The following is a 27938-nucleotide window of genomic DNA, read 5'->3' on the forward strand; positions in this document are numbered from 1 at the left end:
ATATCTATACTATGAGCAATTCTAATCAGAGAGGGACTTTACTGGGTGAACGGTGGTGTTAAGGCTGTATCTTAACACCGTCACTGAATGACAAAATTGGCATTTTGGTCCCTAACTGAAAGAGACACACAAGCATACAGAGCAAAGACTGCTCAGGAGCAGCACCAGAGGCAGTGCACTTGAAACCTTAATTGACAATAAAAACGAATAGTCACTTTGTGTTCTGTAAAACAGTGGCTACATGATCTGAAAACAGTAGTCTGAAAGTGTCAATGCATGTAAATGGACATCTACTCCACTTTCTAATCCCGTCCCTGTATCAACAGAACATTAGTCTAGTTTTAAACATATTCTCTAGTACTCTTTCAAAGCTCCAATGCATCACGCCCTGTGCACCACCATAGGAAGGTGTAAATGCACATGCTATTCTGCTTCTTGTTGCTGTCATTATAACATAATGCACAGACGTGCTGTACATAGGGGAAGTTACTTCCTTCTAGGGAATCACTACAAGACTAAAACTGGGACTCTGAACACTGATGCTAAACAAATTATCTGAATTTGTCCCAATGCATTGCATTAAAACAATTCTCAACTGAGAAGATTCATGTTGCTCCAAATACAAAAGGAAAGAAAATGGTATTCAAGTGGGTTTTTGCAAATACTCATTGGCCAAGGAAAACCCTTAATTAGTCATTTCACAATACAAAACGAAATATTACAATACGCTCAATTTTGCTTCATAGATCAAATTTATATGAATTTAATAAAACAAGAATACTAGGCCTGCCTAGTAACACAAGGCATAGAGAAGCGTATTTATTATCTAGTGATTATGATCAACAGGACATAAGTTGGTTGTGCATTTGTTCCAAACCGGCAGCAGGCTTTTAGCACCCCATCAAACAAATAGCAACCAAGCACTGTGACCATGACCTGCAGCCTTGGAGGATAAAGTGACAAATTCTGTTCATACCCTTCCCCGTACCCTCACCCTAGAAGATTTATGTACACAATATATTCCAAGTACTGTCACAATGATTCTGCAGGGCAAGTAGTTGGATTGCAGATGCACTCCTTTTATGGGTGGTAAAAGTCTGTTGTAATTAGATGTGTTGTTGGCGGGATACGCAAGATTTGATAGATCAAGTGATTCAAAGTTATAGGCAGATATGGATTGGCAAGTTTACTTAGTCTGCTCATTTAGCTGTAGCCTCAAAGAGCCATAAATTAAGTTTAGTAAAAGAAGGTTCTGAACTTTCACCCCTACCATGTTCCCTTTCAACTTCTGATTTTCAGATGAAGAGGGGTTTAGCATCTAGCAACAAAGTTGGTGTTAGCTCTGCCTACGTGCAGGATCCCACCCCAAAATCATTACTTTGGATAATAATTAAAAGGTGGTCATAGGGTGGTGGTAGCTATGCATTTGGTCCCTGAACGGCTTGCACCTGCCAGAATCTAAGTGAAACGAAGTACAGGGAATCCCCTGGGTCTAACTTTGGTCCTCAACGCTTTATGAGGCAGAACACTCCATCTCTCAGCCTGGTGTGTGTGTGTGTGTGTGTGTGTGCTTAGTTTTATAACTCTGTTCTTTTACCCTCTGACTATTTGTAGGGGTACTTTGTTAGGCAATGAAGGAAAAGGCAACAAATACTGAGATTGAGAAACAGTAAATGTACTCATTTTCTGTAAAAGCTTGATTAGGAAAAAAGTCAATTTGGCCATTCAATTAAAGCAGTGTGTACTAAGAGTAAAATCTCATTGCTGGAAAAACAAAAATCTTTATTTAGATACTGGTTTGTGTTGATTGTAGGCGTTAATATAATCAAATAAAGACATAACAAAACATTGCACCACATTAGTATATCACATTGAATTTAAGGAAAGAGGAAGAGGAAGCAGGAACCTCCAATGTGTCACAGAAAAGAAAATCAAAACAAATCACAAACCAATAAAATTGGCAACGATCAGATTATATACAGGCAGAATCTGCCAAGAAGGTAATCAAATCTGGAAACGTTTTGAGATCTTGAAATTTATTAAAGAATTTTAGTTAAAAGAAGGAGTGATCCGCCAACTGAAAGAGTGTTATAACAAGCATTGGTACCTGAAGTCTTAGAAAACAGATCAGAGTTGGAGCGAAGTGCCTTGATGACTACAGTATGAAAATCTGTGTGTTGGGACCGTTAATCATCTGAGTCTCCACGAAAATAGCTTATGTGGGCATCCTGACAGGATGGCTGCTCATCAGCAATGACGAAATCCTTGTGAAATGTTAATGGCTTTGATCCGTTGGAGTCCTCAAGACTATCACAAGAACTGAAGGCAGGCGTGATATATTTCAATTCACCTGTCAAGTATGACTTTTCCCCTCTGGTATCAGCAGCATGTTGAAACTCGAAGCACTGACACTCAGATAAAATGCTTGCGTTCCCTTAGAAAGTCTCTCTCAACACATTTGTTTCTCCCAGTTTTGACAATTCGTCTAAGTAGGATGTAGCAATGTTATAGGAAGATAAAGCTACATGCAATCGCACCAATACTTTCAATCTGAACACACAGATGTACGATAATAGTTTGAGGCAATCAGATTTAACTTGTAATGTATTCACAAAAGTTAAAATGTAGCTATTGCTTTAGTAGAAGATGAACTTTAATGCAATTATAGTTTAATGTTTTCATACTTTGTGTACAAATCCTTTCTAATTATCCTTTTCTTTGCAATAACTGTAAGCAATTTTAAATTTGTTCTTACAAAACATTCCATCATAATTAAAGTAACTCGCTGTAGTGACTAGAGTACTCATAGTTCATAGTCCCCTTTCCTCCATCCTTGTGGGCACCCCCCAACATGAGGATGGTACCGGAACCTTTGGCAGAGAAAAATTGAGTTTCCCCTTTACATTTAGCACAGCGCGCAGGGGACGCGGCCTCGTGCGTGTGATCGCCCCGTTGAGGCCCTGCCGTTCGGCGAGTCCCCTTTTACCACATCTGACGCTTAAATACCTGGCTACACCGGATAGATTAGCCCTTGGCATACAAATGGGGAAAGGTAGATGGACGTCTGGAGGAAAGGGGACTATGGACTACGAGTACTCTAGTCACTACAATGAGTAACTTTAATTACTCATACATCCCGTCCCCTTTCCTCCATTCTTGTGGGTGATTCCATTGATCAAGACCATAGGGTGGAGCTGTGACAACCTGCCCCATATCTTAAGACGAAGCAAAGAGGTTCTTCAGAACCGCCTGACCAAATTCTGCATCGTGTCTGGAGATGGTATACAAGGAATAGTGCTTACAGAAGGCTGACGGAGTGGCCCAAGTAGCCGCCTTACTGATGACATCCAAACAAGCATATCTCTGAAACGTAACGGCTGTGGCCTTAGCTCTGATCGACTGGGCATGAATCCCCTCTAGGACCGGCTTTCTCATGGCTGTATACGCCTCCAAAATGACCTGAACCATCTAACGGGAGATGGAAGCATTGGAAGCCTGAGAGCTGGGGGAGGAGCCCCCAAAAGTGACAAACAATGCCTATGACTTCCTGAAAGATTTTGTCAGAGAGGTAAGATGTGAGGACTCTCTTTCGGTCCACCAAGGAATCTATAGTTTTCTCTGCCTCTGACTGCAGGTTCGGGAAGAACACCGGCAGGCAGATCTCTTGATTCAGATGAAATGGAGAGACCACCTTGGGCAAGAAGTTTGGGTGAGTGCGCAAGATGTCGTTGTGGAACGTGGTGAAGGGCTTTCACGAAGACAACGCCTGCAGCTCACTAACCCTGCACACAGAGGTGAGGGCTACCAGCAAAACTGTCTTTAGCGTTAACAGCTGGCCCGAAAGGTTTGCACTGCAAAGTGGCAAGAACCACATTGAGGTCTCAGACCGAATGCGGCCTATGCACCGGCTGAAAAAGCCTAGACAACCCCATGAGGTGAGCCTTAACCACCGGGTAGGCAGTTGAAAACACATGCTCAGGGGAATTCTTGAAAGCCCCAATAGCCACCAAATAGGTGTGGCAAGTATCCACCTGAACTCCAGAATGAGGAAGGTGTGCCAAAAAAGCCAGTACATCATTTAGAGGACAGGTGACAGGATCCAGACCCTTGTCACGAGCCCAATGGCAGAACCTAGTTTATTTGCTCTTATACTGGGACCGGGTAGAGGGCCAACTGGCCTGTTGAATGATGTCACAGTTGTGATCTGAATGTCCAGCTGGTCAGGAACCGGGTCCGGGTCTGCAGCAGATCTGAAAACCATGACCTTCAAGGCTAGTGGGGGGCAATCAGGATGAGGCTGCAGTCCACTGAAGCCTGGAACTTGCGGAGGGTCCGCTGAAGCAGAGGGGGGGGGACGGGAAGGTAGAACACCTGCGGCCCTGCCAATAGATCTGGAAGGCATCTCTCAGAGACACCCAACTTGCCCCCAAAGCAAACAGGGAGCACTTTGAATTCAAAGGAGATGCAAACAGGTCCAGGTCCACAAACCCCCAATGCTGGAACAGGGGAAACAAGAAGTCTGTGTGCAATTCCCACTCCTAGGTGTTGAACCCCAAGCGGCTCAGCTGGTCCGCTTCTGCATTGCTGTCCCCAGGAGGTGGATTGCAGAAATCCAAACCCCCCTCTGCCAGGACTCATTCCCAGATCAATACCGTCTCCATTCAGAGAAGGCGGGAATGGGTGCCACCCTGCTTCTTCAGGTAAACATAGTAGAATTGTCCGACCTGACCAGAACAAACCTGCCTGGGCATGAATCCCCTCCGGTGAGGGGCAGAAACGCCTTGAGGGCCAGGCCCACTGCCCTATGCTTGAGCAGATTGATATGCAGCAGGGCTTCTGCCCTGGACCATGCACCATGAATCGCGTAGCCCTTCAGAGAAGCCCCCCTCGCCCGAAAGAGAGGAGTCTGCGTCACCACCAGGGTAGGGTCCAGTCAGGTGAACGGGGCTCCCACGGCATCAACCACCAGCGAAGATCGGGCAGGAGGAGCGGGGTATTGGGATCCTGTCTGACTGAGGCACCTCATCTTAAGGCAAGCATGCTGCACAGTAAGCATGCAGTAGGCCATCAGCGCCAGAAGGTGCTGGTAACACCATGCCAAGGTGGTCAAGTTGGCCAGAAATGGCTTATCGCCTGTTGAAGGGAGAGGAGCTTCTCGGGCATGAGGAACACCCGCTGAACGGCCATGTTCCAACGCACTGCTTTGAAGACCAGATCCTCGGGAGGGTTACAACTGTAACTTCCGCTGGTTGAGAGAGAATCCGAGATAATGAAGGGAACACATCCAGTCCCCTGCACACTGAGACTCTGCGATGTGTGCTGGACCATATTATCTTGAAGCATTCTAGCGGTACAGACAGATTGAGAAATGACAGGTCCAGGACAACCCTCAGGCCACACTGTTTGTTCTTGGGTACCGTAAAAATCCTGGAGTAGAAACCGGAGCCCCTGTCTGATTGAGGAACAGGTTCTACTGCCTGCATCTCCTAGTACAAAATGACCTCTCTGTAAAAGAGCCAGGGACCCGATCTGAAGAAGAAGAGGAGAGGAAAAGTATGTGTGACTTATATTGCTGCAGCCTCGCATTCCTGGACACCTTCTTGTGGTACGTCTGGGCTCTTACCCATTACCCGTCCTGTGTGGCTTCTCCCGCCTCCTCCTCCCAATCTCGCTTCAGTTGGAGCAACTCCTTGCCCACTCTATACATCAGTAGTTCATAGATTCTGGATATTTCGTGCCCCCCCCCCTCCGAGATATCATACAACATTTCAATGACGGGATCGGGTTGTTCTGCCAATGGTTCCTCTGACCACACCTCTCGCACCCGTTTAATGATTCTAGCATATGTACTGCCCCTCATGTACCCCAGTTCCTTCCATTAACATCTGGAAGTCAAGTGCCTTCCCCTCTTGCCATATATATCCTAAGGTCGCAAGGCCCACCGGTTCCCAGAATTTGCGTATCCTTTTCTGTAATTGTTCATCCTCTTCGCATAGCGCCACAAGTGGCACCTGCGGGGAGCATGGGGCTGGGTTCCCCACAACTTGGCACGCCCTACGCCATGTCTTCCAGCCTAGTCCTAGCAATCTCGATCGCCCCCGCAGTTGTAATTTAGGTAGCCATATCAATTCCTTTAGGAAGTATGGGTCGCAGTCTCCCCTCAGCAGTCTAGATTCTGCCGTCTCGTCTTCGGACAGCCACCTGGCAACGTATTGTAGCTGCCCCGCCAGGTGGTATATTTCGAAATTCGGCAGGTTTATGCCCCCCTCTGTCGTACGTGTTCTGCAGTTTCCATAGGGCCACTCTGTTTCTAGAGTTGTGCCATATGAAGCCCCTGCATAAGCTCTGGAGTTTAGTGAAGAAGCGCTCGGGCAACATCTATGGGATATTCGTGAAAAAGTGTAACAGTCTGGGCAGGACCACCATTTTGAGCAAGGCCGCCCTTCCCATCATGGCCAGGGGGAGTTTCACCCAAAACCCCATGCTGTTCTTGATGCTTTCCACCGCCCTCTCCGTATTGTGTTTATGCTCATCTGAAATCGTGTGGTATATATTAATCCCCAGGTATCGGAATGTTCTAGTCTGCCAGGGTATCTGCAAAACAGGTAGGTTTTCCCATGGGACTCCCTTATATCTCCCCAAGGGGAACATACATGACTTCCTGGGGTTTACTGCTATGCCCGAAAGAATTGCATATCGCTCCATCACCTCCAACACATACTGTAGGTTTTCTTCTGGGAAGCGCAGGTACAGCAACATGTCGTCTGCATACAGTAACATCAGGTGTGAACCGCCCTTTGTGTGGACCCCTATTTCTCCATACTGCTGTCTGAGGCAGATTGCTAATGGTTTCAATGCGGGAATATACAACATTGGGGACCATGGACAGCCCTGTCTTGTGCCCCTGCTAAATTGCAATTTTTCTGATATTATCGCTCCCGTTTTGACACTGGCTGTTGGGGAACTATATACTATCTTCACCCACCTCAGGTACCCAGGTCCCATCCCGTATTCTTTCAAGGCCGCCATGATCCACGGCCACCTCACAGAGTCGAAGGCTTTTATTGCATCTAGCGAGACTATCGCTATTTCGCTTGGGTCCCTCTCTACCTGTTCTATGATATGAAGGAGCCTCCTGTGGTTATCGGATGTGTTCCTGCCTGGGACATAATCGGTTTGGTCGGGGTGTATGAGTTTATTACCCTTTTGAGTCGGTTCGCCAGCACCACCGTTAGAATTGTGCTGTCCTGGTTTAACATGGATAGGGGTCTATATGACCTGCATTCCATGCTAGGTTTGCCGGGTTTGAGGAGCGGGACAATGACCGCCTCCCTCAGGGAAGCTGGTAGCCTTCCCATCTCAAAAGCCTCATTTAGCATTGCCAGCAGTGGGGGGAGCACTTCCTGTCTGTACGTTTTATAGAATTCACTGGGGGAGGCCGTCAGACCCCGGGGCTTTGCATGTGGGCAGATTTAACACCACTGTATCTAGTTCCTCCATAGTGATTGGGGCGTCTAAGTCCTCCCTCTCTTCCTCATTAATTTTAGGCAATCCTATATCTTCCAGCGTCTCCTGGGTCTCCCTCTCTGCCATCTCCCCCACGTCATCATAGAGGCGCTTATAGAATCTGAAGAATCCTCATTCACTCTCTCCTGGATGTTCCAGATCTGGCCTTCCTCGCCTATTATCTCCCTGATTACTGTCCTCTGTGTCTCGTTTTTGTATAGCCATGCTAACAGCCTCCCCGGTTTGTCCCCCCCTGCATGTTGCCTTTCAACGTATTTCTTATAATTCAGGTTGCATAGCCTCTCCCAAAGCCCCCCGCTAGTCTGTATTAGTAGGCTCGCTTGTTCAGCATCCTCCTGCGAGGTACCTTCTCTTTTCATAATTCTTTCCAGTTTCTTCCCCGTCTCTTGGAGCTCTTGCTCTATGCTCCCCTGGAGCCCTCTAGATTTGGATATGGCCACTCCCCTCACCACTACCTTAAAGGCCTCCCACAGGGTTCCCTCTGACTCCACACTCCCAGTATTAATGTCAAAGTATCCGATAATCTCCTCCCTTAGATCCTCGTGAAATACAGCATCCTTCAGGGCCTCGGCTCTAACCTGCTGTCCAAGTTCTTGTCCATTTGGGCGTTGGCCCTGGGCTTCTCCCAGACTTTTCTCGCCATGTGCAGGCCATCCTTCTGGAGAGGGATGCCAGAACGGATCATGGAGCGCTTCCTCAAAACCTCTGCTAGCACTCCTGGGGGGCTTCCTCGGGCAGAGGGACCCCCAAGAACTCCGCCAGGCCCTGAAGGCAGTCATAAAAGGCCTTAACGGGCTCGTCCCCTGCCCCATTAGAAAATGCTTGCACATCATTAACTATTATACTCTGTTTTTACCCTCACGCACTATACTATTGTTTTTTTGTGGTTAATGCACTGCTGTTCTTATATTTGCTTTATGCATCATGCGCTTTAACATGTGTGTCTGTTGTAAACCTCTGCCAACAAAAATAAAAGGTTAAAAAAAATAAAAGGCCTTAACGGATGCCGAGAGTTCATCGTCCCCCTTTTTTTTTTTTACATTTCGAGGGCAGTCCGGGCCTTGGGAGATAGGTGCTTAGACCGGGGGAGGGACTGGCACTGGTGCAGGACCCAGAGTAGGTCACCGTGGACGTACCACCTGCGGGATCACCTCCTTCACTATATCCTTCAGGAGCCCCATCATCTGACGGTAACACATGAGGAGGAGGAAGTGATCCTTGCTAGTCGCTGGATTGCTAGGGGCCTGGCCCTGCGAGGGGCTGGGTCTCCGCTCCTGGTCAAAGCACCTGAGGCGTGTAGCTGTAAGGCTGCGATGGGTAGATGTACCCCCGATGAGACCAGATGCCTGTACCATACAGTCTGCTGCCGCTTCCAGAGAAGGGGACTGGAACCTTCTTGCAAGGCCCATTCAGCGGGCAAGAGCACAGGCAGGCTCCGAGTCGAATCCAAAATGGCCACCTGCCTAGCAGACTCCGTCTGGTGCATAACTGCCATTTTGGGGCATTGTGCCATGCCCTGGGCCGGAGGCCGCGAAGGCCCCGAGCCATGAGAGGGCTCAGACATGGGAACACCTTAGGTCCTGTACCCGAAGCAGAAGCGTCGACCTCAGATCACTCTGGTAGGCACAGAGTTCTCTGCCAGATGGCCGGTAGTTGCAACGCCCTGACTCACGACTTCAGATTGAGCTCCGGTAGGCTGCGCGCCCTCGGCACCTGTGCCAGTAGTCACGCTGGATCGTGCCGAGGACGGACTCTTGGAAGTGGTACCCAACAATCCTTTATCCCTTAGGGTCGAAGGTGAGACGAACTTGATAGCCCTTCCAAGAACAGCCCAGTAGGATCCCTGAGCCCCTCGGCTTGGAGGCCGATAGCCTTGGCAGCCTCGGGTCTGCCCCCAGAACGCCCTGAAGAGCCCTGGGCCCTTTGGCTTGGGAGCCAGTAGCCTTAGAGGCCTCGGGCCTGCCAGAACCTGAATCCAAGGAACCCTTCCTTGTGGGAACCCCCGGGAAGGAGGCACCGCACTGAGGAGCTGTGCTGAACAGAGGGCCTCCCTTGTCTAGGTCCTGGAGACGAAGTTCTTAAGGTGCGCTGGAGGAGAAGTATGGAATATCTCCCTCCAACGCGACAACCGATTCTTCAATGCCCTTTGACAGAGCGCTGTAAGCCGCACACGTGTCCCAGCGTTAGTCAGGCCCCAGACACTCAAGACAGAGTGCATTAGGGGCTGAGGCCGGGAACGAGCGTTCGCTCAGAATCCTCCTGCAACTAACATGCTCTGGGGGGGGGCGATGCACCGAAGGGAGGTTAAATAAGATTGAAAAACACTTCCTAGCAAATTTTATAAAGCATATAGGGAGGAGGTACTCCCCCCCCATGCTAGAAATGCTTAATGAATCATTTGAGGTGGGCCGGTTGCCGGAATCGCTTAGAGAAGCGATCATAATACCGCTCCCTAAGCCCAACAAACCAGGGCATAGCTGTGGCTCCTACAGACCCTTGTCAATGCTGAATCAGGATGGCAAGATATTGATGGCGGTCCTGGCTAATAGATTGTGGAGATCCGGACCAAACAGGTTATGTCCCCAACAGGAATATAACCCACCGGGGGGTTGAATGGGGGAACAAGAGCGAGGGTGAAATGGCGGTTGTGTCCTTAGATGCAGTCAAAGCTTTCAATTCAGTCAGGTGGTCGTGGTTGCTGGAGGCCCTGAGGGAGTACGGGATGGGGCTGGGCTCCATTAGGTGGGCGAAGTTGCTGTACAGTGAGCCACTAGCTAGGGTTCATACAGGAGCGGTGATATCTGAGAGGTGGCAACTTATCAGAAGCACCAGACAAGGGTGCCCCTGCTCCCCGATGTTATATATTCTGGCCCTGCAGCCCCTGGCAGTATACCTTCGGCAACAATATGACATAATAGGCATCGAGGTAGGGGGAGAGAAACACCCAATATCCCTGTATGCTGACGACTTGCTATTATATTTGAAATATCCGGAGGAAAATCTTCAATATATTCTGGAGGTAATGGAAAGGTATGCGGAACTGTCTGGCATAGCGGTGAACCCCCAAAAATCGAGCATATTCCCATTGGGTAGCTACAGAGGAACCCTTCCGGAGCGGTTGCCAGTGTTGCCGATACCATGGGCGGTTGGTTCCTTCCACTACCTCGGAATAGATGTGTATCACACGGTAAAGGAGGAACATTTGCATAACACCGAGGTGGCTGTGGGAAAAATCCGTAAAAGCATGAAGTTTTGTGAGAAGTTGCCGTTGGCAATGATGGGACGGGGGGCGATGCTTAAAATGGTGGTCCTGCCTAGGCTCTTACATTTTTTCAGCAATATTCCGTATATGATACCTAAGAAGTTTTTTGCTAAACTGAATAGTATGTGCAGAGACTTCCTATGGCATAGCACCCGGAATAGAGTGGCGCTATGGAAGTTGCAGAATTTCCATGAGGGGGGGTATTAAGCTGCCTAGTTTTGAGGCCTATTATGTAGCTGGTCAGTTGCAGTATGTGGTCAAATGGCTCTCTGATGAGGCAACTCCCGAATTTAGGCTGTTTGGACAGGACTGCACTCCGTTTTACCTGAAGGAAATTATTTGGTTGCCTAGTTCAGAAATGAAGGAGCACCCGGGAATGATGTTGCTGGGGTGGAAGATGTGGCGTAGAGTATGTCGAATGATGGAGGACCCGTACCCGTGTTCCCCGCAGGTGCCGTTGGTTGCTTTGGCAGGGGAAGACAAGCAACTAAGGATGATAATCGGGACCTACTGGGAGTCGGTCGGGCTGGTTACATTGGGGGATGTTTGGCAAGAGGGGACCATTAGGGATTTTGAAGGACTAGAGGAAGGGGCGGGCTTGCATAGGGGCCAGTATGTCACGTACCTAAGACTGGTGCAGAATATTCGTAAAATCTGGCCTGAGACTGTATTGGCGGAGGAACCAGACGCCACTATGGGGACAATATATGACATATCAGAAGGGGGGCATGATATCTCTAGATTGTATGAGATGGTGATGACCCGGGTTGGGAAGGAGTTGACGCATTTGAGGTTGGATTGGGAAACTGAGGTGGGAGCAGATGGAGGATGGGATGTGGGAGCGTGCTATGGGATACCACAAGAAGGTGTCAAGAAATGCTAGATTACAACAAATACAGTTGTATATAACGCACAGAGCTTATATGACCCCGATGAGAATATCCAAGTTCGGAAATGCGGGACGACAAGCGTGCCCAAAATGCGACAAGAAAAATGCTGATATGACACACATGTTTTGGTCTTGCCCAGTGATTGAGAGTTTCTGGGGAGAAGTGGCGCAAAAACTAGCGGACAAAGAGGTCACGCTCATTATAGATACGGCCTGGGCCTGCCTGTTGGGAGGGTTTCCCAGACCACGGAAATTTAAACATGTTGGGAAATTAAAGGACTTTGCATATGTGCTCGCAAAACGGAGGATTGCCATGGGATGGAAGCAGTGTCATAAGCCACGGATGGAGGTATGGTGGCGGGAATTGCAGAAATGGGTGGAGGCTGAAACTGTGGTATGGCAGGAGGCATGTAGCATGAGTGGGGAAGAAGAAGTGGGTACCCTGATGGCATGGAGAGTATTAATAGCAGGACTGTTTGGAACAATAACGGATTCTGCAGACTCAGAAGGAGGTGATATCCTGCCACACGTAGCAGATACGGAAAGTGAAGGACAAACAAGCTCTTGAGGGGGGAGGGATTGGGGGAGCAGTGGTCTTGACTAATTGATGTTCATGTGATTGTTGCAAAAAGCGCTGCCAGTTTGGTTTGTATTGTTTGTTTGTTTTAAAAATTAATAAAAACCGTTTAAAAAAAAAAAAGATTGCAAAACAAAGGGGAGCAAGTGGAAAGATAAAAGTCTTGCGCTAGCTTCTAGTTCCGACACCAACCATGCAGAAAAAGGGACTGAGGTGAAGCACCAGAAGGCGGGGCCTCGGCAGGGCGTTCCCACGCCCGAGGCCGTCCCCTGACACGCTGTACTAAATTTAAAGGGGAAGCTCACTTTTTCGCTGCCAAAGGTTCCAGTACCGGCCACAGGGGACAGGCCATATGAGTATTGCCTTAACATGAGTGGATTCTACACAGACCTCATGGACAGTTTAATACCTATTTGTTTATCCTCAAAAGGGTATGCTGAAAACCCAGGAAAACGTAATGTAACTTGCAGATAAGAAATACTGTCTAGGTGTGAATGTGGACATAATAATCGTCACATCATGTCCATCAAACACAACAGCTAGTTCAAGATATACAGTTTGTAGCATCAAAATAGACACCTGGTGTATAACGACAATAATGTTGCCATCTTGCTCAAGTGATTACACTACAGGGTCAAATAATAAGTATTGTGCCACTCCTGGTACACCAAGCTTTTTTTTACCCAAAGTCGCCTTGCAGGGAACCACACACCAAACAATACCAGTAGGTTACAAATGTTAATGATAATCTGTACAAGCACAAAGAAAATAATATCCAAATCCCTCTTCCCATCTGCAGGGCCTCATCTAATATCTAAAGTAGCAACAACCCATGAGGCATATATTAGGTTGATGGAAAACACTGCATCATTGTGGCCAAGTTTGACATGCCGGGCATTTGTGTATAGCGAACACTGGATGCATGTGGCCAAGTTTGACATGCAGGATATTCTCCTTTATCCTCAAGGTGACAACTCAGTTTGTGGCAACCACATGATGATTGGACAGGAAAAGGGAAAAAGTACACTTATTTTTGACCAGGTTTTATTTATTATTTTTTTTAAATATTATTTATTGCATTTGTTGTACGCCCAGACCCTGAGGTATCATGGCGTAGTTACAGACATCTTAATAATAATTCAGTAGCATGCAAAGTACATATATATCTGAAGCAGTAAGACAAAAGATTACATATTACAGGAACATAGGTTATAGTTGCATGGGACTTATTTACTTATTTACATGTTCTAGTAACCAACCTTCTTTAATTAGCATAGATCTAGAGAGGTTTTTTGAAGCACTGGAAGGAGTCTTCATTTTTGATGCTTAGAGGGAGGGAGTTCCAGTGTTTGGTGGGCCATGACTGAGAAGCTACTTCCCCCTGCTCTGGAGTTTTTGAAGCGCAGGACCACAAGGGGCACATTTTATTGGATCTGAGCTTTCTGTTGGATTCTTTTTTTCTTATTGAGTTATTGATATAAGTGGATGCTTTCTTGGCAAGACAATTGTGGGTAACAAACAGTGAATATAATTCTAGCCTTAATGGGTAGCCAGTGGGCCTTCCTCCTGATGTTGGAGATGTGGTCTGATTTTTTTAGTCCTAGGGCTGCTTGTAGAGCATTATTTTGCATTAATTGTAGTTTGACTAGGTTGGCGTTAGAGGTACCTAGTAGGAGTACATTGCAGTAGTCCAGCTTAGATAATATCAGTGCCCTAGCTAATGTGATGCAGTTTTTGGGCGTGAGGAACTGGCGACTTAGTGCAATTAATTTGGACGTGTAGGAGGTACATGAGGATAGGGCAGTTACATGTTTCGTCATAGTTAGGTTAGCATCTAAGTAAACACCTAAAGTTTTTACCTGTTGCACTACTGGAATCGGAGTACCATCGATGTTGATTATCGTGTAGTCTGAGTGGAGGGCATTCATTTTTGTTGGGTAGCCCACAATGAGAATCTCCTGTTTTCTCATCGTTGAGAAATGAACTGTTCAAGGCCATCCAATTTTGTATCATTGCGTACATTTTGTTGATGAGCAAGATGTTATGGTCATAGTTCCCTGTAGTCGGTATGAGGATTTGGGTATCATCTGCAAAATTGGTATAGATAACACCCATGGCATCCAGGGCCGCAAATATTAGCTTGTTATACGCATTCTAGATGGTAGGCGATAGACATGACCCTTGGGGTACCCCTATGGGCACTGGTATGGGGTCTGCAGTCTGTTTAAGATTGGATACTTTAGACGTGCGTTCAGCTAGGGTTTCACCCAGAGGGTGGCCTCCTTGGAGAATCTAAAGTCATTCGCTAGTGTCGCACAGAGTTTGTCGTGATCCACTAGATCAAATGCTGCAGATAGATCTAGCATCAATAGTATACAAAGTTTGCCAGCGTCCCTAATGGTGTCCATCAAGTCAAGGAGTGCCGTTTCAGTGCTGTGGTTAGGCCGAAATCCCGATTGCCAGGCTCCCAGGAGCTGGTTTTGTTAAAAATGGGCTTGAATTTGGGTGTAGGCTATTTTATCTATAATCTTAAGCAAGAACAGGACCGTGGTAATAGGTTGGTAGTTCGTCAGGGCTGTTGAGTCCAGGGATGGTTATTTCAGAAGTGGGGTCACCCATGCTTCTTTTATAATGGCTGGGACTGTGTTCATATTGATAGAAGCATTGAGGAAATTGGTAATGATAGGAGTGAGAGTGGCGGCACAAAGTTTAACTAAGTGGGATGGGAAATTGTCCCCTTTACAGTTGGAAGCTTTTAATTTAGATATAGTTTCTAATACTAAGTCTTGAGTCACTGGCGTGAAGTGGAATAGCATATTAGCATTGTCATTAGTGGTGTTGATAGTGGAGTCAGGATGTTTTTATCAGCTAAAATCTTTCTTTTTGTGATTTATTTTGTACTAGCTCGATTTTGGAGGCCAACACATTTTGGATAGTGGTACACCACTCTTTACTAGAGTTAACCGGCGTGGTGTCTGGGGTAGGATTTTCCAGTTCTCTAAGGATGGTGAAGAGCTCCTTATAGTTCGGGGAGGCATTGCTAATGCATGTGTTATATGCATTGGCTTTATGGGTTATGATTGCTGCTTTGTAGTTTTTATTAGCCTCTAAGAAGGGGTTGGCTGAGTCAATGGTGCAGGATTTTTTGTGGATATGTTCAAGGGATATTTTAATGAGCCTAACCGCAACTAGTTCATCATTGAACCAGAAGCTCCTTTGTTCATCAGCACGTCGTGTTTTAGTTGTAATGGGTGCTACTGAGTCAACGATGATGGTGAGATACTTATGATAGAGGTCTGCGAGTTGGCCAGGATTGTCACTTATGATAATATTGGAAGAGAGGGCTTTGCTTAGTGTGGGGCATAGGTTGTCTGCTGTTAGCTTCCTAATGTTTCATGTTTCGTAAGAGTCCACTGTCTGAGTCTTGGGGGGGCCGTTTCTCATTACTGGTTAACGTGAAGTTGACACTGGTGGTCAGTCCAGTCGAGAGGTGCAATCGAGTCGATAGATGAAATCATAGATCTCAATAGCATGGGCTCCGGGTGAGCGGGCATTGATGAGAGCGCCTTTGAGGTTAAGTGGGAGTTCAGGCAGAGGCGTTATTGTCAGCATCTGTGGTCCATTGGTGCGGATAGGTTGTTTGGCAGTGGCTTTAGGTGGTGTCTTATGTTGTTGTTTGGGAGAGGGTTGGGGTTATGCAGCTTTTGCCTGGCTAGGGATGGGTTCGAATTTAGAGAGAGCTGTTCAGTACATGCTCTTGGAACAATTTAAGTGGAAGTGTTTGGTCTGGGATCTTAATCTTATTAGTCTAGAATTTCCCTGAATAGGATAGGTGGCAAGTGAATCCATATTGGTAGGCGCATGGTCTCGCGCCGTCACAGGAGAGCAGGTGGTAGGCTCTAGGTTATTGATGAACCTAGTGGTGTTTTGACTATTTGGAAGGTTCTGGATTTGCAGGAAGGGTGGAGTGGTGGGTAGGACAGGGGATGGGATGATGCATGTAACAGACAATTCTGGAGAGGCCATTTCCCTGGGTAATAAAGGAGCTTCCTGTGCAAAGTAGGCAATCTTTTATAATTCAACATGGATACATAGTGGCAAATAGAAATCCTAGCATGATTATCTATTAGGGGGATTGGAGGTATGTCAAAGCTGGGCTGACAACTCGGTGGAGGCGCCTGGTTGAGGTCTACCATAAGACTTGATACAGAGATCAATCTGCTATTGTGCATTCCATATTGAGGTATAGTGTGAAGATTGGCGCTGAACGAATCATCTTGAAAGTTAAATTAATCTAACACAGTACAGTCATATTGGCACAATGTATTACATTTTAGAGAATAGGATAGTGAAGTGACAGCACATTTCACATTCGCAATCTTTGAAGGATACAATACACATAGATAAAGAGGTCAGACTCCCACGCTCCGAGGTGAGGCTTCCCTCATCGCATTCCGTAAAGCTATGAAAACTATTCTCTTCACATAAGGCCCCTTCCTTCAGCCTTTAATACTAACCTCTGTCCCATTGCATAAGATGCATTGATGGAACCTCTGACCCATTGCATAAACTGTATTGATGGAATTATGTACTTATCAGTATTTCTGTACTAAATTTTCTAATGCGCTCAAATACTGCTACCACTTCTGTAACCCTGTAACTAAGCTCTTGCAAGTAACAGCGCCTGAATGCCTTTGGGCTGTTTGCGCGCCATATAAATATAATAAATTAAGACTGAGATTATGCATTCCATATTGACATGGGATTGATTACGGGAGGTGTTTTCAAGTGTACAACAGCTTCGGTTAGTGGGAATCACAGTAGGGACTTTAAGTGGAAACAATCACAATGCTCGCGGTAAGAGGATGCACCGTTTAGCCCAGTGGGAGTACAGTAAATGAGCACAAATTTAACAGAGTACAAAGTCTAACATAGCGTACTAAAGCAATTACTGCTGCAGGCAAAGTGAACATGACAAGGTACGATGATCAGACTGAATGGGTGGTCTAGCCTATAATGCTGAACAGTTATTAGGCAGACAGCGTGAACCATAGCAAGTTGCAGTGATGCCAGTGACATCCAAGTACAGTATAGCTAGCATATAAGGCACTGGTTTATGTAGCATGTGAGATAGACTATTGCTTATCCATGATGTACAGGCTTATTCATTACGCTGTATACCAATGGTTAGGTGGAGGCGGTAACATGCAAAGTCATTTTGTGACACACCATGTAATTTGCTTTTTGTGTTTAAATCTAACCAACGCTCGTAAGGCTTAGCTTAACAATCTTGAAGGTACAAACTATAAATGTATGTGATGAACACGGGCATGGTATGCAGGAAAATGTGTGACACACCTTATAATTCGCTTGTTGTGGTTAAATGCCGTGAAACAAGCACACCAGGCTATAATACAATTGCTCACTCACACGTGCGTGTTTAAAACTACGGGATCAACATGCGCTTTTTGAATAACTGTAAATCACACAATGATTTATTAGATTACGTAATTAAAAAAGCATGCACAAGAATTGTTATAAGAAATTCTTTAATAACATGCACGACGCACAGGATGACAAACGACATGGCGTAACAATATAAATAATTTAAAAAATATATATAACCAAAAAACAACATGCTCTACAGGTGTATTGAAACCCAGTGACTTACGAGAGACACCGTCATCTTGCACATCCACATATGGGGAACATTATAATGGACGGTAAGAGAATGTGTTATATATTTACAAACTGAATTTTGTTTTGCCATTGTCCAATGGAAACCATCATGTGCAAGTGAATTATGAACAAGTGAAAATACAATTTGCTTTAGAAGTATTAGCAAATAATTCAACATTCAATGGACAGTATTACCTAATCAGATTGTTTCTGAGATATTCACCATGACTTGGGCATGTGACTATTAAACATGTGTTTGTGTATCAGCTTGATTTGGAATTATTTATTTATTTTGATTTTTCTTTTTTCCCTTCTTTTATTTTCATTTCTATTTTTCGACCTCCCTTATAATCCAACATGTACCCCTCCTCATTCTCTGTCTGTATATGAAAAATATTTTTTGTTCTTTTATATAACTGTTGATATCTGGATTCATCATTGACTCGGTGTTTATGATTATGCCCTGTTTTGAGAAAGGCTCTGAAGGAGCCGAAACACGTGTCAATAAAAGGGCACTCCTACAGGAGTTATGCATTATCACAAGTCTTATTTTGAATCAGCGCATTATTACAGTATTAAACCTATGTGGCGCCGTCAATGTGTGAAACCCCAGCACTAAATAATTTAAAAACCTCGGAGGGGAGGTAGTGGTTCCTCCGTCCTTACTTTTCACACCGACGCAACACCAGCCATTTGCTTTTTTCTCAAAGGGCGCAAGACCGAAGAGGTTGACCCTCAAAAGCTACCTCAAACACCACTTCAAACTTCATTTAGTGGCCATTACATATCCAGTAGAGAGCACATATGTTGAAGCGGGTGGGGGGAAAGATTTAACTTTCTGCTGCAATTCGTAAACCTTTGTTCGGCGGAGCAGGTGAGAGCAGCCGCCGGTGTTGCAGGTCAGCCAAAGCCCTTCCAGGCCCTCTGGGCCTCTTGTGTGTTAAATTGAGGCTTTTTTAAAATTGAATTGCTCCCGCGCTCCGAGTGTGTTGTTGTGCTTGTTCCCCCCCCCTCCCCTTCAGCTACTTCCTGGTCCTCGTCCCCTGCCCGCCTAGCCCCCCCCCCTGATTGGCTGTCCTGCTAGTCTCTCCTGAACTACACGACGGCTGCTCCCCTGCTCGCTTCTTTGTTCGGCGGAGCGGGTGAGAGCAGCCGCCGGTGTTGCAGGTCAGCCAAAGCCCTTCCAGGCCCTCCGGGCCTCTTGTGAGTTAAATTGAGGCTTTTTTAAAATTGAATTGCTCCCGCGCTCCGAGTGTGTTGTTGTGCTTGTTCCCCCCCCCCTCCCCTTCAGCTACTTCCTGGTCCTCGTCCCCTGCCCGCCTCCCTGCCCGCCCACATCCCTCCTCCCCTTCCTCTCCTTCTGCCTTATAACTGTTCCCCCTGGGCAGCCCCCCTGCCCGGAAGCCCCCTTGGCTAAGGGCCCCTTAGGCAAAGGGCGGCTCCTATGGGTGCGGCTCCCACTGTGTCTGCAGGTGTCCGCAGGGGACGCCAGGCGCCGGTACGCCTTTCTTTCTGGTTAGCTCCACCTGCTCGCCCAGCCCACCAACCTACACCTTTCCTTTTTCATTCACATGATTTCTACACTTCAGTGTGTACCGCTATTTGTGGTAAGCTAGGGCTTTTTCTCCCCTCGCAGGACTCTCAATCTTAGGTGACCTCTACACTGCGTACCTAATTCGTATTTACTGTGCTACTGTTGCTCTGTAATTGTGGTAAACTAGGGCTTTTTCTCCCCTCGCAGGACTCTCAAACTTAGGTGGCCTCTACACTGGGTACCTAATTCGTATTTACTGTGTTACTGTTGCTCTGAATTGTTGTAAACTATGGCTTGCTGCTTCAGTCCTGTCCGCTTGCTCTCGTCTGTCTTCCCCCCCACTCCCTCCTTATTCCATGGTGCTCTCCATCTCTCCTATCTTCTCTAACTGCTTCTCCATTGACTATCCTGCTCTCCTCACTAAATCTGGTAGGAAAAAGTTTAAAAAGGATATCCTGGTCTCCAACCCAGGCCTCCCTTTAGCTGACACCTACACCAGTGCCTCTTCCAAGGAAACTCTTACTGACATCCTCTTTTTCGTGCCTTCCCCTGACCAATGGACCCTTCATATGGTCTCTGTGCTCTCTCCCTTCTCCGCTCCTCTAAGGCCATCATTAATGTCTACGCTAATGGGACCGTCTTGGTCCAAGGCCCTCAGGTCAACCTCCACCTCTTTGATAGACGCTTCCCGCGCCTCATCAACTTCCTTTCCTCTCCTGCTGTCCCCTCTTCTCTGTCCTCGGCTACCTTGCCTCCACCCTCTCACCCTGCCCTCTCTCTGGCTACTTCTTCTTCACCTCCACTGGGCGTACCTCTGATCTGTACCCCTCACCGGAAGTCCTTCAAGGATGGCAACCTTCTCCACATTGCCACTCTCAACTCTCGCTCTGCCGTCAAACATTCCTCTGATATCTGTCGCCTTCTTGAGGAACTGGACCTTGACATCCTCGGTCTCACTGAGACATGGTTCACGGCCAGCTCGGTCACCAGCTTTGACACACTCCTACCTGACGGTTACAAGATCCTCTCCTTGCCCAGGCCAACCGTGCTTGGGGTGTGTGGCCCTTATCTTCTCTGAGTGGATTCCTGCCACTGTCACTCCTACGCAGACCTACTCCTCCTTTGAATGCCTTGTCTGCCGACTCACTCTCTCTCTCCTAGCCATTCCCTGACCGTGGCTACTATCTATCGGCCACCTGGTCAAATTTCCTCCTTCCTCTCTGAGTGGGCTGACCTCTCCTCCTCACTCCTATCCTCAACCGCTCAACTCCTCTTTCTTGGAGGCTTCAATATCCACCTTGATGCCTCCTGTCCTCCCTCTGGACTCTTTCGCGACCTCTGACTCTCTCTCACTCTCTATTCTCCCGTCTGGGCCGACCCATTCTGCAAGGCACACTCTTGATGCTCTGATCTCTTCAGACCTTCCCCTCTCTGTCCCTCTCTCCACTCCTCTCTCCTGGAGTGATCACTTTCTCCTATCCTCCCACCTCACCTTCCCTACCCCACAGGCAAAGCCACCCTCATCACTGCCACCCACCTTCACGGTCATCCGACCCATGAAGCGCGTGTCAGTTGAGGCTTTCACTACCACCTCTTCGCCCCCCGTACCCCTTCGGCTGACTCCCACCCTGACACAGCCCTCTCCACTCCCCACTCTGCTATATCTGATACCCTTGATATCCTTGCCCCTGTCATGAGAATCCGCCTGAAGCCCAAAGCCAAATGTAACTCCTGGTATGACTCGGATCTCGTCACCCTTAAACGCAAGTGCAGGGTGGCAGAGAGGAAATGGCGTGCTTCATGTTCATCCTCTGACAAACTGGCCTGCCGCCTGCTCCAAAGGCAATACCGGCTCTCCATTCTCACTAAGAAGAGAGCCCTTATCAAAGCCCGCATCTCTGCGGCATCTAACAATTCGGCCGAACTCTTTAAAATCTGCAAGGAGCTGGCCAACCCTGCTGCAGTCTCCACCTCTCCTGTCCCCTCCCAGGCCCTCTGCACGGCACTGGCCTCTCACTTCATTTAAAAAACTCGGACATCCTGTCCTCACTCTCCTCCCCCCTCTATTCCCTGCTCTCCCTCTGGCCCTTCTGCAGCCACCCCTCCTCCCTCCTTCTCTGCCTTTCCCCATTTTTCTGCTGACGAGGTTTCGAGACAAGTCCGATCTATGAAAGTCTTGTCAAAACAGGTCCACCCCTGTTCCTCCAAAGCTATCAAGGACCACATCGACTCCCTGGCTCCTGCCATGGCTGACTTCTGCAATCACTCCTTCGCCTCTGGAGTCTTCCCATCCCCCCTCAAGCACTCCCTTGTGCACCCCCTTCTTAAGAAACCCTCTTCCGACCCCTCGTGCCCAGCTAACTATCGCCCAATCTCTATCACTCCATTCCTGGGCAAGCTCCTTGAGGAACTGGCCATCTCCCAGCTTAATCTCCATGCTGAAACTGTTGGTAGTCTTCATGACCATCAGTCTGGCTTCAGAGCTGCCAGAAGCTGCTCTCCTGAACATCCGTGAGGACCTGCTCTCAAACCTTGACTCTAACACACCTTGTGTTCTCATTTTGCTCGACCTCTCTTCTGCCTTTGTCACTGTCAACCACAACATCCTGCTCAACCGTCTCCGTGATAACCTGGGTATCACTGGTCAGGCTCTGGCGTGGCTGACCTTCCTCTCCAATCGACCCTCCCAGGTCCAACTGGGTTCCTTCCTCTCCGACATCCTTTTCCTTACCTGTGGTGTCCCCCAGGGATCTAACCTCTCCCCCTGGCTGTTCAACCAGTATCTGGCACTTCTTGCTCACCGCATCGCCGCTCTCTGTCCCAACTTTCAGTGCTACGCGGATGATACCCAGCTCATTTTCAGGCTACCCTCGGCCTCCTCTTCCCCTTCCCTCATCTCTGACTGTCTTTCTGCTATCCAGGAATGGTGTGCCGCCAATGACCTCTGCCTTAACGCCAGTAAGACTGAGATTCTACTTATCGGCACACCCACTCCCTCCTTCCCTGCAGCTCTCTAGCCAGCCTCCCTTGGCCCTCTTCCTGCTCCTACCTGCAAGGCAAAAAACCTTGGGGTCATCTTCGACTCCACACTCTCTTTCTCTCCTCACATATCTGACGTCTCTAAGAAGTCACACTACCAGCTACACCCCCTCAGAGGTATCCTTCCTTTCCTTCCCTTCCCCCAGAAGCTCACTGTCTCCAGAGCCCTGGTTCTCTCAAAGTTGGACTACTGTAACAGCCACTATCTAAATCTTCCTGCCTCTACTCTCCGCCCTTTGCAACTCATCCAGAACAGGACTGCGAGACTTGTCCTTGGCCTCAAGCCCAGGGACCGTATCTCTCCAGGACTGAAATCACTACACTGGCTCCCAGTGGCTGCGAGGATTAAGTTCAAAACCCTCTGCATTGTCCACAAGGCCTTCTGGGGCCTTGGGCCAAAATACATTCAACTCTCTCTTCCTAAATATCTTCCTTCTCGAGCTCTTCGCTCATCCACCTCCAACTACCTCAGGGTCAGCCGCTTCTCCAAGCAACGAGCTGGGGGTAGATCTCTCTCCGCAGCGGGGGCCTCCCTCTGGAACAGCCTTCCTGAAACTTGAGGAGAACCATCTCCGGTTCCGGAAGCACCTCAAAACCTTCCTCTTTGCCTCCGCTTTCTCTCCCTCTCTCCCCTGCTAAAATCACTGAACCTGCACTAAATCTGCTACTGGGCCACTCACTGATCTCGGTCCTTGGCCCAGTCACTCTTCCCTGCACTGCCTACCTGCACTACAGGACTGTCACTGTATCCTACAGCCCCTTCTCCCGGCACTTACCTTGCACTTGCCACCAGCTGGCCCTATTATTTATCTTGTATTCTACTAACCATGTACTGCACTTTCCCCTCTCCCCTTCCCTTTGCACTTTTCCCAGTCCCCTCTACCCTTGCACTTGCGCAATCTGAATGACACCTGGCCTAGTAGGATCGTTGTCTGTCTCCCCCTGTCCCCCCACCCCCGACTCGTTGCGCCTTAAAAAACTTGTGTATAGGCGCGTTACAAATGCCATATCATATCATATCAAAGTGAGTCTTGGTGTGGCTGGATGTATCTGAAGCGAAACTTTAGAGTCAACATGCGCAGTACCGGGGGCCTGTAGGGAACGCTTTGGCCGCTGGCTTAGTGGGGCTGTTTTATTTCAGATAGTTAGTGCCGTGTAGTAAGATAGGTAGGGGGGGGTGATTGGGGTAATCACACAAGGAGCGCAGTACATGTGGAAGGACTATTACTTTATTTTCTGTCGTCTCCCGTCTCCGACAGGCTCGGGACAGGGGATAGCCTTTGTGTGTGTGTGCCTTCGTGGGGTTGGCCGGTGGGTGATTGGTGCTGATGAGGCAGACAGCAGCAAATCCGAGTCCGGTTGCAGGTCCTGGGGGAAAGTTAGGTTGAAGGTGCAGCTACGTTGTGGCGAGCGGCCATCTTTGGCTATCTAGACCTCGTGGGTTACAATGGTGGCTCGGTGCACTGCTGTAGCAGACAGTGATAATTTGAAAATTGTAGCTGGTAGACGGCGTTCTGTTCCTTTCAAAATAATTAGTGCTATGTCAGCACGTTCCGCTGCAGTGAGGAAAATAATTACTGCAATTAGCATGTGCTGCTCAGTATGTGCCTGATAATCCACATTGGCTTCTCCACCTTAAAGCCAGTATTGATCAGGTTGGTGGGCCCTCCATTTGGTGGATGGAATGGCTGAAACGGGCAATGTTCATGGCCAGCTTGGAACTTTAAAGAAATCCTCCCAGTGTTTCTTTCCTTTATTTCTATGGTCCAGCAAAAGTCCTGCTATGATGTGACCTTGTCACTCGATGACTGCATTTTCTCACAGTTCTTTATACTAGTTGCACACTTTCTACTAAATGCCTATTTATGTTCCTTGACCCAGCCGCCCTTTTGTTTTTACAATCCATTTTGCATTCACCAATACTGTATTTTCATATAAAATTGTTTGTACTTTCAACTATTTTCTCTTTTTTCTACTTTTACAAATTTTGACAAACAAAAAATGTGGTGTCATGCTTCTTCAACAACTGTTCCTATTCAATTAAAGCACAGGGCTATATGTGCAAATAATATTGGTTTTGGGGGCGTGGCTTGAGCAGCCATGGAGTAGGACGTGCTTCCCGTGTAGCTCCGGAGGATCCGACAGATGATCCGTGAAAACTACCTTTGAAAGTGCGCCATTGGTTCCAGAATTGATCACACACGCACGGGAATGTATGCTCTGCTCATTGTATAAAGATCAAGAGAATCGTAAGCGGGATTCTGGAGGAATTGCTCGAAGAACGACGGCGGCTGTTCGGTCCATTGTCACACAAGATGGCCGACAACAAAGGGAACGAAACTAGGGCACCATAAGAGGACGAATATAGGCAGCCGCCACGGGGAAAGAACGACGATGGCTAAGTGAAGACGGAGAGAAACCCCTGGGGCGGTGGGCCTTGGGTCGCGAAGGCTTGGGTGTTAGTCTGAAAAACCAAACCAGCTAACCGTCGTGTTGCCCCCCCTTGGGCAACCACAGTCTTCAGACAATCTCCAAATGGGGTGTGGATCACTATACACCCCCTTTGACTGCATTCGTATCAGGCCCCATGTGCTCCTAGAACATACACCTATCTTACTACTGTGGGCAATAACAAATAACACTAAGACACAAAGAATCGATTCAATTATAATACAATGGGATACATTTATTTATATACACACAGCTAAGCACAATGCAGGCCGTTCTAATGCAATCTTCAAGCATCCAACAATCCTCTCCTTCAATCCACACTCTCGCCAGACAATACCCTGTCTGATCTTCCCCCTTCACCCAGGGGGTGGGGGGTGGGGTGTGTGTGTGTGTGTGTGTGTGTGTGAGAGAGAGAAAGAGAGAGAAAGAGAAAGAGAAAGAGAAAGAGAAAGAGAGAGAGAGAGAGAGAGAGAGAGAGAGAGAGTTACTTCCCATTCTGCATGTGCCAGGTCATTCAGTGTCTGCCTCTCAAGATCTGGTCACTCGATCTCCCTTGCTGCACCAAGACACCTCTCCCATCGCATATAGCACTGCACCATCTCTCCAGCCTCTCTGTCTCTTCCTCGATCTCCTCAGCTCTCTCCAACAACTCTCTCGAACTCCCTGAACTCCTCCCAAAACTCTCTCACTCCTTTCCCTCCAGCCACTCCTGGTTATAGTCTCCAATGACGCACGGAATGTCTATGGAATGTCTCTCTCGGCGTTTAGCAAAATGCCTGCCTGTCTCCTTGCGTGTTTCTTTGCACGGCATGTCCTGTTACTGCGCTATCAGCGTGACATCATATCTCTCTGCCTTGGCCTTTCGAGTCTGTTGCGAAATACCCCATCTTATTCCATCTATTCACTGTTCATACCCATTCTCTCCACTGTGTTGGCACTCTCTTCATTATAAAAGGCTCTTAGGCCCCGTTCTTAAAGCACCTCTTCTGTGTGAAAAGGCTTCCCTCTCTCCTGTCTACCCACTCCATTGGCCCCAACCCTTGTGTTCTTTCCGCGAAGCACACCAGCCAAGCTGATAAGCTTACTTCTCTCTATCTGTGTTCCTGCCAAGCAAATGTTTACAAATACCTTCTCAGTGTATCCTGTTAACTCATAACAATTCTCCGCACTGAGCCAGTGGCGCAGGCAACTTCTGTCTCTCAATCAGAAAATGGATCATAGGCCTTGTGTTTCGTTCTGAATGCTTCCTAGTGTTTACCGCAAATCTCTCATACTATAAAGCAAACTAATTCTAAGTGCCTCAACATACATACATACGTGACAGCGTGTCAAACATATCTCTAATGTGTCTCTACAAAGCATCCATGTGTGTCATTCTAAAGGTCTCTCCATGGCATTTCAAATATGCCACTGTGTGTGTCATTACAGGCCTAATGTTTCTCTCAGCCTAAGCGCTATTTCTAATGCAAGCATGAATACATAGCATATCATGGTGAGTATATATCGTGTCTCTAAAACACTACATGGCACTTCAAATATATGGCAAGTGTCATTCTATTGCAAATGGCAAAAGTGCAAAGTGGCAGCATGTTTCTTTATCATTCTAAATGGCAGGCACTATATGCATACAAAATCATTCTAAAAGCATATTGCAAATGCATCAGTCTAATATGTGATTGGGTAATGGTGTCTACTACAGCAATGTACTATGGATAGCTAAACAGAATGCAATAATAGAATGATTCCATAGCAAAGAGTAATGATTGGATAATGGTGAATGGGTAATGGTGATTCTAACAGTGAGTCTTAATAATGGGTGTTAGGATTCTCTACAGAGAGTCTATGATTTCATCATAATGATAACAATCCAAGGCTCCTCATTTTATCCAATTCCACATGGGTGCTGGCCCGGACAGCAGGAGTTTGAGGGCAGCAGAGGTGTGAAAAGGCAGGCCGCACCACGACAGGCACGGAAGCGCTCCCTCGGCATTGATGAGCAACTAGCAGCGGTGAGAGGAGGTGGATGTCGCGACTGCCTGAAGATCACCACAACAGCCGATAAGAGCGGAAAAGATGGTTGCGGAGACACGCGGACGCTGAATCGTAATAGGGAGACCCAACGAAGGAAAATGGCGGCGCGAGGGGCCGTGGGCAAGCATAAGAACAAACAACCCACAATGGATATTTTTGAAAACACACAACAGACTCCTGCGGCCATCGCACCCAAAGGCCCGATGGCGCAAGCTGAGGGCATCACAGCGGCTGATAATCATCAGATTTTAGAAGCCATTACGGAGCTGAAAGAATCTTGGGGGGTTGCAATGTTGGACCTATGCACTTCCCTGGAGGCTAAAATTGAAGCAGTGGGCATTGAAGTCTCCCTGCTGAGACAAGATGTCAGGGGGCTGGCGGAACGCACAAGCAGCCTGGAAGGTGCAGTGAAAACTAACACGGACACCAGCACCAACAATGCAAATGAGATCCATGTCCTTAAGCAACAGGTGGCCAACTTGGAGTCTCGAGCAGAAGAAGCAGAAGGGAGAGCGAGGAGAAACAATATCCGCGTGGTGGGTTTGCCGGAGGGTGAGGAGGGCCAGGACCCGACTGATTACATTGAGAACTTACTCCTACAAGGAATTGGGGCCGGCACACTCTCGCAGGGATTTGTAGTGGAGCGCGCACACAGAGCCCTCATGAGGAAGCCGAGACCAGGGGCCTCTCCACGAGCGATAATCGCCAAAATACTGAACTACAAAGACCGCGAGAAAATACTGGAGTACTTTCGAAAAGGCGGAACAATCGAGAGGGCCTCGAGCACTATCACGGCATACCCGGATTATACTATGCTGGTCCAAAGGCAGCGGTACAGCTATGTAACCATCAAAAGGAGGCTGCGGGCGGCTGGGATAAAATATATGCTGCTGTACCCTGCAAAATTGAAGGTGGTGCATAAGAGCAAAATGCATTTTTTTGACACTCC

General features: G+C 47.7%; 1 protein-coding gene across 17 annotated transcripts in view; it reads right to left on the reverse strand.

The window, feature by feature from the left end:
- The window catches only part of LOC138516732 (alpha-adducin-like), a 1440750-nt gene that overhangs the window by 107532 nt on the left and 1305280 nt on the right, over positions 1 to 27938 (reverse strand). The gene's annotated exons all lie outside the window — the stretch shown is intronic.

The sequence above is a fragment of the Ambystoma mexicanum genome, chromosome 6q, assembly GCF_040938575.1.
Source record: "Ambystoma mexicanum isolate Mex_15411 chromosome 6q, UKY_AmexF1_1, whole genome shotgun sequence".
NCBI lineage: Eukaryota > Metazoa > Chordata > Amphibia > Caudata > Ambystomatidae > Ambystoma > Ambystoma mexicanum.